The 12377-nt window shown below is 47.5% G+C and overlaps 1 protein-coding gene across 5 annotated transcripts in view; it reads left to right on the forward strand.

Annotated features, from left to right (window-relative positions):
• The first annotated feature begins 349 nt into the window (after window positions 1-349).
• The window catches only part of PLCH1 (phospholipase C eta 1), a 203346-nt gene continuing 191318 nt past the window's right edge, over window positions 350-12377 (forward strand). For 3 of the 5 annotated variants that reach the window (XM_072792197.1, XM_072792198.1, XM_072792199.1), the window contains exons 1-2: window positions 1181-1493; window positions 3205-3306. The gene's annotated coding sequence lies outside the window, so the exon portion shown is untranslated. Of the gene's footprint in view, window positions 513-1180; window positions 1494-2429; window positions 2520-3204; window positions 3307-10258; window positions 10414-12377 lie in introns of those variants that run through there. The other 2 variants (XM_072792194.1, XM_072792195.1) reach the window with 2 other exon arrangements.

Consider the following 12377-nt stretch of genomic DNA (forward strand, 5'->3'; position numbering starts at 1 on the left):
CGCCGCTCCCTGCGCTCCCGCTTCCGACCTGGCGTCCCCGAAGCCCCGCATCCTGCAGCCCCCGAGGCTCCAGACGGAGCCCCGAGGAGGTGTCCCCGCTTCGGGAGGCTTGGACCTGCGGGCGGGGCAGGGGGCCTCGCTGGCGGGCCGGGTGCCCCGGGGGCGCGGGGGGCGCGGGGGGCTGCGGCGCGGGGAGGCCCCGGGAGCTCCGGTCCGCGCTCCGCAGCTCCAGTTCCTGATTTGCCCGGGAGCTGCGGGCCGGGAGGGAGGGGGCTCCGGCGAGCGCGTCGGGATTTGAATGAGAAAGCAGGTCGCGGCGGCGGCGCCCCGCTCTGCCCGGGCGGCTCGGGGCTTCCGCGGGCGTCGGGGGGCTGTGCGCTTGTCGGTGCCCCCCGGCAGGGCCGCTCGGGCCGGGAGGACGGGCCCTCGACCCCCAGGCCGCCCCGTGCAGGCTGCTCCGGTGCCCGGGACCCCAGGAATCCTTCAACTGCTGAGCACTCGGAGTTGAGCAGGTCAGTGCTGGGGCGGGGGGGGGGGGGACCCCGGCGGCGAGCGGGGCTGCTGGCGGGCAGACCAGGTGTGCGGACGAGCAGGTGGCCCGAGCTCCGTCCGCAGCCCGGGCGGGACCCGGCGAGCCAGGGTTGCGGTGCGTGGGGATCCCCGAGCCCCCCCTGCAGGACGGGCCCTGCACCGGCTCGGTGGGGGGCTCAGAGGGGGGCCCCTGAGATGTGCCTGTGCGTGCGCCCGCGCCTGATCTCATTGTCGGGTCGCCCGTCGGAGGCTGGAGCTTTGCAGCGGGAGGCCTCCCCCACGCGGGGTCGCGGGGTCGCGGGGTCCCCGGGGTCGCGTCCCTGCACCCCCGACCCCCGGGCGGGCCCCCCTCTCCCAGCGCGCGGGGTGCACTGCCCGTTGCACCTGGGGGGGTCTCGCGGCTGCCCCTGCGCCCAGGGAGCCCACGCAGGACCCCTCGCGGTGGGTGGGGGAGCCCTGTAGGCTCAGCGCGGGGAGGAGGATTTACCCCATTACCCTCCCCGGGAGCGGACGGGAGCCCCGGAGCGGCCCGCCGGCGGGGGGCGGGGCCGGGAACGAGGGGGCGTGGCCACGGTGGGGGCGTGGCCAGGGCGGGGCGGGGCCCGGCTGCCGGCGCCGCTCTGCGCCTGCGCGCGGTTCCCATGGCGACGGCGCCGCCAGCCCGCGATGCCCCCGGCTCGCCCCTAAGCCGGGTCCCCCGCGCGGCGTCCGCGGCCCCCTCTCTCCTCCTCCTCCTCCTCCTCCTTTGTTGTCCGTACCTCGGGGCGAGCTTCCGACGGGGCTTTCACGGTAGCAGCTCGGCACTGGAGCCACGACCAAGCCCCCGGGGCAGAAGCCTGTCCCCAGCCCCGCCGCCGCGCTTTACTGATTTGAGCGCAGACGGGAAGGAAAGGCTGAGAGCTTGCTCGTTGGGGCGGCCGCGGGGACGCCCCCCGCCCCCCATACAGCTCATTTCCTTGGAGGTGAGGCATGAAAAAAAAACAATTGCAGCGCGGTGGCTGCCCCCAGCAGTGAGGCTGCAGAGCTGCGCCTCCCCTGCACCTGGCGAGGCGCGCGGCCCGGGCACCTGTGTCCCCCGAGCGGCCCGGGTCCGGGAGGCGCCGAGCTGCAGGACCCGCCCACGGAGATGCCAGCGCAGAGAAACAAAGGCTTTGCCAGAAGTGGGGAGGGGTGGTTTGCCCAGTTGCCCCAGCTGGTCACTTCTGGGGTTAATCTGCAGGGAATGTTTCCAGAAGCCTTGATGGGAACCAGTCCGAGTTCTCAAGCCTCCCGTTAAAAGTGTCACTTTTCCTTTTCTTGAAATCGTGAGTCCTGACAGCTCTGTCCCTTCCGAGGGGTGGGGGTGGTGGTGGTGGGGGATCTCGTTTGTTTAGCCCAGGTCAGCATTTGGCAGCGGGCACAGGCCTCACGGGGGATGCAGGAGCTGCGTGCATCATCTCAGTTGCTCGTCGGTGGTTAGCAGGGTTAACATATAAGCATGCATTAACATCAACATAACCAATAAAAGTTTGAAAATGGAGTTACCCCCCCTGGAATGAAGCGTGGCATAAAAATACAGGAGCTGAAGCACTAGGGGTTCCCTCCTGCTGTATCCTACTTTTAAACCATTTGCTTTCAAGAATAGCAAATGTTCATCAGCGGTGGAAGTTTTCAGCCAATGTCCTTCCCCCGCCGTCAGCCCACGAAGTCAACGTAATTCTACTTTTCAGATGATTAGCAAATAACACGCTGTTAAGGTTCTCTCTCCCATCCCATTCATTATAAATGCCTAGACATTATGCAATCCATCTAGCTCCCGCGTTAAAAAAAAAAAAAAAAAGTCCAATTAAGTTTTTTCCCCCCTCCCTTTTCTCACAATTTAAAAAAAAAAACAAACAGAAAAACTCTTTAATTTTCAGGTTCAGATACTTTGTGACCCTATTTGGTGGTTTGTAACTGGCTCCAATTCCCTAATTCTCAGTGACATGTGTTTCTGCTGGTTCCAGGAGGTAAACTGCAGTTTAGCAGATCATGGGATAATGAGATTGGGAGTGCTTGGGGGAAGGCTGGGGGAGAGGCATGGGAAGGAGACAAAGGGAGGGAAGGCTGATGGGCAGAGCCGGGATTTATAGCTGCACCAGGTTCTGCATAAAAGCGTAAAAGTCCTGGCTTCTGTTAGATACATTTTCTCACAGCATCAGTATCAATTAAACTTATTTTTAGAATCAGTCTTCTAAATAATTAGAAGGATAGAATTGTAAACATAGAATATTATAGTGGTGCTTTGTGTTAGTGTGCCATGATGTAATTGGGAAAACTCTTAATTAAATGTTTTCTGCTTAATTTATTCATTTAGTCAAATTTTTATTGAATACTATCTATAAGGCCAGATAAATCAATCCGGAGCCCTGCCTTCCATAAACTCAGAGTTGAGTTCTGAAATAATTCTCATGCTGTTTCAGGTTTTCAGAGCAGATAAGAGTACTCTAAATCAACTGTTCTCCCTAAGTGTTGAGCAGTCCTACATCTAGATTCAGAAACAAACGCTTAAACTGGGATTTAAAAAAATACCCCAAAGACTGCTTTTGAGTATTTTAGATTAAAAAAAAAAATACATGTATAGTGAGAAGCATTGTGTACACCAATTCTATTTAATTTTTTTTTTTTTTTTTTTTTTTTTTTACATTTTTGTAGTACAGACTGGGCCCTAACATTTGCTGTCTTCCGAAGTACAGTACTGAGTTTAGGAGGAACAGAAAAACCCTGTAATTCTCAGGTTTCTTAGATGAAGATAAGGTGAGTGATTCAGTAGTCCTTTGTTCTGGCTCCATGTTTCATGACATAATAAACCTCCTGCAGCTCCTTTCTAAGAATAGTGTTGGTCCGCATGCTTGAAGGATCATGACTATTATTTCTCTGTGGGGAGGAAAAAAAGGAAAATTATGATAGAAGGGGGGAAACGAATAAAGGAGTACAGTAGGGCATTTAAACATTTTAACTTTTGAGCTGGCCTAATTCTAGGCATTTTTAGTGAGTTTAGACTCTATTGAAATCCATTATGGCAATGACACCTCCCTTGGCGTAACACTGACCAAGGTTGAGAAGCCCTTCCTCTTTCGCAGAACATGGAAAGTTAGGGAGACAGGCGTCTCCTTTCTTCCCCCACCACCTCATGGGTTTAACAATTATCAGCTCAGAGAATCTTGCTGAAGAGCATCCCCATTTGGTTATTGCTCTTTGTCTAGGAAAATCAGACTCAGCTGTGGAGTGTGGACCAAGTGGTGCAGAACTCATTACTTTGAACAATGCCTCCTCTGCCTGGGAAGCATGTTTTCTCTTCTCACTCGTAGGGGCTTATTCCAGGCTGGCGTCGCTCACAAGGAAAATCATTTAGACACAGTTCAGTGGACACTCACTCACATCTCTTTGACACCCGTGACCATTTTTGTTTAAGGAGAAATCCAGTACTGCTGTGGTAGGGTGTGCCGAATTAGAAGTGCATTTTAAGAAGCCCACGAAGAAGTTTACACAGCTTGGTCTTATTATCATCAGGGTCTCTGTCTTCTGTGCTTCAAAGTAGAAGAGGACAGGGTGGGCGCAGAGGGGACAACCAGGAGAACCTTTATTACAGCCAGGTTAAAAACTTTCTCACCAACTCTGCATTTTGGATGCGCTAAGCTATGCACCTGCGCCCTCTTACAGTCAGAAAATTACAGGGATCCCTGGGTGGCGCAGCGGTTTAGCGCCTGCCTTTGGCCCAGGGCGCGATCCTGGGGACCCGGGATCGAATCCCACGTCGGGCTCCCGGTGCGTGGAGCCTGCTTCTCCCTCTGCCTGTGTCTCTGCCCCTCTCTCTCTCTCACTGTGTGCCTATCATAAGTAAATAAAAAAAAAAAAAAAAAAAAAAAAAAAAAAAAGAAAATTACAGGGCAAGGTTCTAACAGTCCTGCTGTTCCCCGAAAACCAAGGGCAGGCTCATAGGAAACCGCGCTCTAGACTTGAATTACTGTAGGTGTGGGCAGCAGCAGTGTCATATGATCTAATCTGATTTCATCAAGTGGGATCGACAGTGGGCACCTTCTGATTACATGTTTGATTATATACATGGACGTATCTGACGAACGCATGGTTTGCATATATGCAAAAGTCTTTTCTTCTATTTTTTTAGTCTGTTTTGGCCTGAGGAATTCTGACATCAATATGATTTAACGTAATGGGGAACACTTCTGGTTATTTAGTAAATATCTTAAGGAGTTCTGGAAGAAGAGGAGAAACTGAACATTAGCATGTTCCAACCACGGGCTTAGACATTTCCTGTCAGTCTTTTTATTTTATTATTTTTTTTTTAATTTTTTTTCTTAATTTTTATTTATTTATGATAGTCACACACAGAGAGAGAGAGAGAGGCAGAGACACAGGCAGAGGGAGAAGCAGGCTCCATGCACCGGGAACCCGATGTGGGATTCGATCCCGGGTCTCCGGGATCGCGCCCTGGGCCAGAGGCAGGCGCCAAACCGCTGCGCCACCCAGGGATCCCCTGTCAGTCTTTTTAAAGCCCACAATACGGCAGCCCTAGTGGCCCAGCGGTTTAGCGCCTGCCTTCAGCTCAGGGTGTGACCCCAGAGTCCTGGGATCGAGTCCTGGGATCGAGTCCTAGGATCAAGTCCTACGTTGGGCTCCCTGCATGGAGCCTGCTTCTCCCTCTGCCTGTGTCTCTGCCCCCACCCCCCTCTCTGTGACTCTTGTGAAAAAATAATAAAAATAAAATCTAAAAATAAATAAATAAATAAAAAATAAAGCCCACAATAACCCAGAGGCAGGAGTTCTCTCCCATCACTGATTTCTCAGCCCACGATCTAAGCCAGCCTGGAAGGGACATGGAATTTGCGGTCCTACTGCCCGTGTGGTCTATCATGTCACATTGCCACTCAGGAAACAAAGACATTTATTTATTTATTTATTTGTTTGTTTGTTTATTTATTTATTTATTTATTTATTTAACTCAATTTACAAAGAATATGGAGTTGGTTTTCTCTCCAGGCTCACCATTCTATCCAAAGTACAAATGGCTGGAAGTGTTTCTGATCTGCTTTTCGGTGAGCGGAGAAGCTGCATTCGCCATGTGGAGTTTAGAAGGTTATAAATTCAGGCCTGGCTCCAGAAAAACAGTCAAGACTTTGTTTATAAACCGTGTTGGCTATTTGTTTAGAAGCGACTGGTGGTCTTCTGCAAAGGCTTTTCCACATCAAAGCGGCCCGCTCTTTATCACTTCTAGATTGTTGTCGAATTGCGGTGGTCGAAGGTGGCCCCTCGTGATCTTAATGTGTGTTTTCTGGCCTCCCCAGACGTAGATGTTGACTTTATCGCATATAACCCTTGTGTCCTTATTTTCCTGAGATAGTATTGAGAGACTTACTGCTTGAATGGACCAGCGGGTGTCTTCCTGTAATGCCCTTCAAATTAGAGATCAGAATTATCTCGGATAGTTGCTGAAAATTTCTGGAGTCCAGCTGGAGTTTTGGTGCTCCCGAACAGCTCCGCATCGGGGTTGGGAACTTGAAACTGGATCGTACTGAGCTGGTTGCTGATTTGTAGTATTTTTGAGTTGGTTTCCCCAGGCAGACACTGGAGGTTAGGGATGTCCATACTTACAGGGCCCAGCTGGGACTTGAACCTCGGCCTCGCCGGCAGACCTCGGGTCCTGTGCTCTTGGTAGCAAACCGGGCTTCACAAGCAGACCCCTGTCCTGGGCCTTTACTCCCTGTGTCGGGCCCTAGAGGGAAAGAGAGGCTTGAGGGTTTCAGAAGACGGAAGGTGGATCCACTTGGGGAATCGGCCCTGGAGGGCTCTCTGGGTTCGCGTGTCTGGGGCCTGTCCGCCCAGGAGCCTCTGCTCTTTGCGGCTGGTTCTGTGCGCGCCAAGGGACTTGTGCACCTGCCCGGCCGTTCAGGTGCACATTAATTATCAATCCCCACCGAAAGCCAGAAGGATCTGGTTTAGGGCTGGCACAGCTTGGTTACTGATTAACAGACCTGAGGCAGTCTTGGTTTCTTTTCATCTGCCTTCACTTCCTTGTTGCTAATCCACAAGAACCAGACATTCAAATTCAGCTTCCTACTTCCCTCTTGAATTTCGCGGGAGGAGCCTTTGGACCGAGGAACGGGTCTCCGCGGGGTGTTAATGTCACCTCTGCACCACTGCCCTTGGTGGGAACTTTGAAGATCTATATACTGGTTTGGTTTTGTTTTGTTTTCAGGAATCAGAATCTTGGACCAGAAATTCAGTGAGTCGATTTTTGTCATGTAATTGGATGCAATTTAGTTCTGTAGATCTTTTTTTTTTTTTTTTCTTCTTCTTCCAAACAACTCTTTCTTAACCTTGAGTGATATGGGAGATATGGAAAAGAAACTTAGCTTTTTCGAAGACTTGTTGATAGAAAAGAGTAATGTGTTCATAGAAGGAGTTAATATTATGGAAAGATCCCTTGATTTTTATTTCAGTCTAAGGACTTGGTTCCATACAACCATTTGTGCAAAAGAGAAGAGGCGGGAAGGTGGAGGAAAGAAAAGGGAGGGTTTCCTCGTTGCATATAGAATATCTCTGGAAGAGAATATGCAAGAAACTAATGTCGGTTGCTGGAGACGGATAGGAGATAAACCATTATTGTAAATGCTTTTGTGCCTTTTGAATTTTGAAACGTAAACTTAATAAAGTTAAAAGAAAGAAAGAAAGAAAGAAAGAAAGAAAGAAAGAAAGAACGCCTGGGTTTCAGTAATAAAATAAATGAATAGTAATGACATTCTGACTCCTAACTGGGAGAAGTAGGAGACTGGGAAGAAATTTTAAAGAAAAGCAATTTTCTTTCTCACTATCTTTTTTTTTTTTTTTTTTAATTCCGGTGTAATTAGCATACAAGGTTATATTTGTTTCAGGTGTATAATGTAGTGATTCAGTAATTCGATACATTACTCAGTGCTCATCACGATAAGTGTACTCTCAATCCCCTTTATCTATTTCATCCATCCCCCCACCTACCTCCCTTCTGGTAACCCCCAGTTTATTCTTTTAAGAGTCAGTTTTCCAGTTTGTCTTTTTTTCTTTGTTGTTTTGTTTCTTAAATTCTATGTATGAGTGAAATTGTATAATATTTGTTTCCTTGACTTATTTCACTTAGTGTTATACCCGCTAGATCCGTCCATCGTTGCGGATGGAAAGATTCCTTCTTTTGTATGGAAGAGTAATATTCCCTTGTATATATAGATACCACATTTTCTTCATCTGTTCGTCTTTTGATGGGTACTTGGGTTACTTCCATAATTTGGCTATTGAAAATAATGCTGCAATAAACATAGGGTTGCATATATATTTTCGAATTTGTGTTTTTGTATTCTTCCTGTAAATACCCAGTAGTGGACCATCATATGGTAGTTCTGTTTGTAATTTTTCTTTTTAAGGATTTTATTTATTTATTCATGAGAAACAGTGGGACTCAATCCCAGGACCCCGGGGTCACAACCTGAGCTGAAGGCAGGTGCTCAACCACTGAGCCACCCAGGTGTCCCTGTTTGTAATTTTTTGGGGGAACCTCCACTTTGTTTTCCACAGTGGTTGCACCAGTTTGCATTCCCACCAGCAGTGCACAAGAGTTCCTTTTTCTCCACATCCTCATCAACACTTGTTGTTTCCTATGTTTTTGAGTTTAGCCATTCTGACAGGGGTGAGGTGATAGTTTGTGGGTTTATTTAATTTATTTTTATTTTTTTTTAGTTTGTGGTTTTGATTTGAATTCTTTCTTAGTATCTTTTCAAGTCTCACCAAAGTTCATATTTAGTAATTTGTAAAAGCAATTTTCCTTAAGCTCTTTTGGATTTCAATAACAGGGCTGGGGAAGTTTCTTTTCTTTTTTTTTAAGATTTTATTTATTTATTTATTCATGAAAGACACAGAGAGAGGCAGAGACCCAGGCAGAGGGAGAAGCAGGCTCCATGAACGGGAACATGGCCTGAGTCAAAGGCAGACAGACGCTCAACTGCTGAGCCACGCAGGTGCCCTGGAAGTTTCTGAAATTTGTGTGTGTGTGTGGTTTTCTTTCTTCTCATATAACATCACCTTTTGGCTGCAGCCAGACTCCCTGGACCATGGGAATCAGGCTTGTCCCACTCCTGACCAACTCAACGTCTCTTAGGCTGGTACCCTTCACCTCCTACTCTATTATTTTTCTCTCCTAGAGAAATCTCTGCAATGCGATTTTTTTTAAAGATTTTATTTATTTATTCATGAGAGACGCAGAGAGACAGAGAGAGAGAGAGAGAGAGAGAGAGAGGCAGAGACACAGGCAGAAGGAGAAGCAGGCTCCATGCAGGGAGCCTGACGGACTCGACCCCCGGTCTCCAGGATCACACCCTGGGCTGAACACGGCGCAAAACGCTGAGCCACCAGGGCTGCCCTGCAATGTGATTTTTAAAAAAATTTTTCTGAGCAGTGCCTAAATGTGAATGTAAGAGGAGTGTTTTCTTAAATTGGAAAGGGAAAAAAAAAAGCTTGTATACGGATGTTTTATTCGGAACCATAGCTTTCTTTGTTTATTTGTTTTAAATGAGTTGCGAATTGGAAGTATTTTTCTGTTTACTGGGTAAGTCATTAAAACACAGTCTTGGAAGAGAGTAAACACAAACTGTATGCAAACTTCTTTTTCACTTGTCAAAAGAGGGAAATGTGACGTCTATTATTTAGCGTCCAAGTTTCAGTCAAAAGCAAAAACACAAGTCAGGACCAGTTCTCAACAGATACATAAATTTCTCCTCTCAAATTTGGTGAAGTAAAATAGTATATATCTGACTACAAAATTCTTTTTTTTTTTCTTTTTTTTTTTTAAAGTCAATTATTTTTCTTTTTCTTTTCCTTTTTTTTTTTTTTTTTAAGTAGGCACCACATCCAACCGTGGAGCTCCACACAGGGTTTGAACTCATGACCCTGAGATTAAGACCTGAGCTGAGATCAAGAGTCAGACCCCCAGCTGACTGAGCCACCCAGATGCAGCCTACAAAATTTTAATTTTTAATTTTTATTTTTTTAAATATTTTATTTATTTACTCATGAGAGACACACACAGAGAGAGAGAGAGAGAGAGAAGCAGAGACATAGGCAGTGGGAGAAGCAGGCTCCATGCAGGGAGCCTGATGTGGGACTCGATCCCGGGTCTCCAAGATCATACCCCAGGCTGAAGGCGGTGCTAAACCGCTGAGCCACCCTGGCTGCCCCTCTTTTTTTTTTTAGATTTTATCTATTTATTTTAGAGAGAGAGAGAGAGAAAGAGCATGAGTAGGAGGAGGGGCAGAGGGAGAGCATCTCAAGCAGACTCCCCCACTGAGCACAGAGCCCCTTGATCTCAGGACCCTGAGATCATGACCTGAGCCCAAATCAAGAGTTGGCTGCTCCACCGAGTGAGCCACTAGGGCACATCCCCTCGGCCCCCACCCCCACCGCAATTCTCTTTGCTCTTGTTATTTTTTATTTGTTAGAAAAGAATAACTGGAAAAAAAAAAAAAAAAAAAAAAAAAAGAAAAGAATAACTGAATAGATCGTATGTTCTGATTCTTAGGAATTGAAAAAACTTAAAAGGGCTTTTACTGCAAATTCTCCCTCACGTCCGTCCGTCAGGCATCCAGCTATTTCTCTAATAGACCGACAGTGTTACTCATTTCTTGTATATTTTTTCTAAGCAACATATATGTGTAATCACGTACAGAATACATACAGTGTCCCCTGTCTGCGGTGTCGCTCTCTGCTGCTCCAGTCACTGGAAGCAGAAGATCCTGCTGACACATGGCCAGCAGGTCGGTCGCAGCCTAAGACTCCGTCACACTGCCTGTGTCACTCCCCTCTCCACCTCCTCGCAGGAAGGTGAGTGCAGTACCAGATAGTCTGAGAGAGAGACACATGTACCACACACGTGACTCTCATTACTGTATATTGTCCTAGTTATACTTTATTAGTTATTGTTGTTAGTTTCTTTTCTTTTTAAAGAGATTTTATGTATTTATTCATGAGAGACACAAAGAGAGTCAGGGACACAGGCAGAGGGAGAAGCAGGCTCCCTGTAGGGAGACCAACGCGGGACTCGATCCCAGGACCCCGGGGTCACGCCCTGAATTACAGGCAGACGCTTGGCTGCTGAGCCTCCCAGGGGCCCCTGTTGTTAGTTTCTTACATGTCTAATCTATACCCTAAGCTTTATCATAGGTATGTATAGGAAAAAAACCAGCAGATAGAGAGCTCACAGTGTACCCACCGATTCAGGCATCCACTGGGGGACTTGGAACATATTTTGTGTGCAAAAGGGGGGACTACTATATACGCAAATATACATGGATGCTTTTTTTCCTTTTTATTTTTTAAATTTTATTTATTTATTCATGAGAGACACACAGAGAGAGGCAGAGACACAGGCAGAGGGAGAAGCAGGCTCCATGCAGGGAGCCGGGTGCGGGACTCGATCCCAGGACTCCAGGATCTCGCCCTGGGCCAAAGGCAGGCGCTAAACCGCTGAGCCACCCAGGGATCCCCCAATATTTTCACTGTTGTAAAAATCCTGTGCTCTCCACCACCTTTCAACTTCTGGCAAGCACCGATCTGATTTTTTTCCACTGTTCGGTCTTTTTCAGAATGCCCTATGGCTGAACTCCTATAATATGTAGCCTTTCAGACCGGATCTTTACTCAGTAATCTGCATTTGAGGGTCCTCCACGTTTTTTCAGGGCTTGACACCTCATTTCGTTTTAGCACCAAATAAAATTCCATTGTCTGAATGGACCACAGTGTATTTACCCATTTATTTACTGAAGGGCGTCTTGGTTGCTTCCAACTTTTGGCACGCGTGAATGCAGCTGCTATACACGTCTATGTGCAGGTTTTCCTGTGAACATAAGTTTTTAAATCCTTTAGGTAAATAGCAAGGAAATCATAACTGCAGAACTGTATGGTAAGAGTATGTTTAGTTTTGTAAGAAACCATCGCAACTGTTCCAAAGTGGCTGTACCCTGTCACTTTCCCCCCAGCAATGAATGAGGGCTCCTGAGTTCCATATCCTTGCCATCATGCGCTATTGTCAGTATTCTGGGGCTTGGCCCCTCTACTAGGTATGTAGTGGAATCTCATCATTATTCTCGTTTTCATTTTCTTGATGACATACGGGGATCATCTCTTCATAGGCCTGTTTGCCATCTGCATGTCTTCTTTGGCCAGTACCTGTTAAGATCTTTGGCCCATTTTTTTTTTTTAAAGATTTTATTTATTTATTCATGAGAGACACAGAGACAGAGGGAGAGACACAGACAGAGGGAGGAGCAGGCCCCATGCAGGGAGGCCGACGTGGGACTCGATCCCGGGTCTCCAGGATCACGCCCTGGGCTGAAGGTGGCGCTAAACCGCTGAGCCATCCGGGCAGCCCCCTTTGGCCCATTTTTAATTGGATTATTTTCTTGTTGAGTTTCAAGTGTTATGTATATTATAGGTAACAGTTCTCCTTTGGTTGTGCCTTCTACAAATATTTTCTCCCAGTCTGTGGCTCGTGTTCTCCTTCTCTTGTCACTGTGTTTCACAAAGCAGAAGTTTTTACTTTTAACGAAATCCAGCTTGTCAATTCGTTGTTTCGTGGGCAGTGCTTTTGCTGTTGCGTCTAAAACGTCATTGCCACACTCAAGGTGTGTCATCTGAGTTTTCTCCTGTGTTATCTTCTAGGAGTTTTATAGTCCTGCGTCTTACACTTAGATCTGTGATTCATTTTGAATTAAGTTTTGTGAAGGATGTAACATCTGTGTCTGGATTCATTTTTTTTGCATGTGGATGTTGTTCCAGCACCGTTTGTT

This window comes from Canis lupus, chromosome 22 (genome assembly GCF_048164855.1).
Source record: "Canis lupus baileyi chromosome 22, mCanLup2.hap1, whole genome shotgun sequence".
NCBI lineage: Eukaryota > Metazoa > Chordata > Mammalia > Carnivora > Canidae > Canis > Canis lupus.